Here is a 956-nt window from a genome sequence, read left to right on the forward strand (position 1 = left end):
ATTTTAGTGCATCATTTGTACTGTTCTTCACCTTGCCTCTGTCACTTACTGTATCTGAGAGATTGTTTCGTATCAATACATGAAGAGCTTCCTCCTTCTTTGTTTATAGCTGAATAATATTTTATAATTTGTTTAACTAGTTCCTTATTGAATGTACATTTAGGTTGTGACCAATCCTTTGCTACTACAAACAATGCCAAAGTGAATACCCTTGAACATACAAATGTCTCCAGGAAAAATTCATAGGTGTGGGTTATTGGTTCAAATGGCTTTAAATATACATTTAAAATTTTGAGAGGTGCTACCAATTGCCTTCCGTAGAGGTTACACCAAGTTCCACCCACATCAGAAACGTATGAGAGTGCCTGTTTCTCTCTACCTTCGCTAACAAAGCATGTGTGACGGCCTTGAAAATGCACCACTCAGACTTCTTGCTGCAGAAAATGTAATTACTGCTGGGTTCTGAATCCACCACTGTGAGTGCACTGAGGCCAGGCTTCCCACAGGCTGCTCCCAGCCAGTGACTGAGTGCAGCCAGGCTGCTAAGGAAGGTCTGTTCCTTCAAGATTCCAGATTCCTCTGTAGGTGACTTCAGCTCAAAGATTCTCCATCCAACTCTCTTAGAACTGTTCTGGAACCTGAGACTCGTTCTATCCAACCCTCCCTCCTTCCCTCTCTCTCTCCATCACGTGGGTTAGATCAGCATCATGGTCCTAAGGCTCTCTCTACCTCCTCCAGCTTCCCTCCTCTTTTTCCTTCACAGGAATTCCCCCCAGTTTATCTCTTGCATATTTCATTTCATCTCTGTGCCTTCTTCTCAGAAGACTTGAGCTAAGACAGCATGTTGTTCCATCTCTACCAGTATGATAGGTAAAAAACTAACATCTCCAAAAATTCCTTTTTCTTCACTTTTTAGTATAATTTTAACTTACATTTTTCTTTTTATGAGTGGAGTT

This window comes from Equus przewalskii, chromosome 19 (genome assembly GCF_037783145.1).
Source record: "Equus przewalskii isolate Varuska chromosome 19, EquPr2, whole genome shotgun sequence".
Taxonomy (NCBI): Eukaryota; Metazoa; Chordata; class Mammalia; order Perissodactyla; family Equidae; genus Equus; species Equus przewalskii.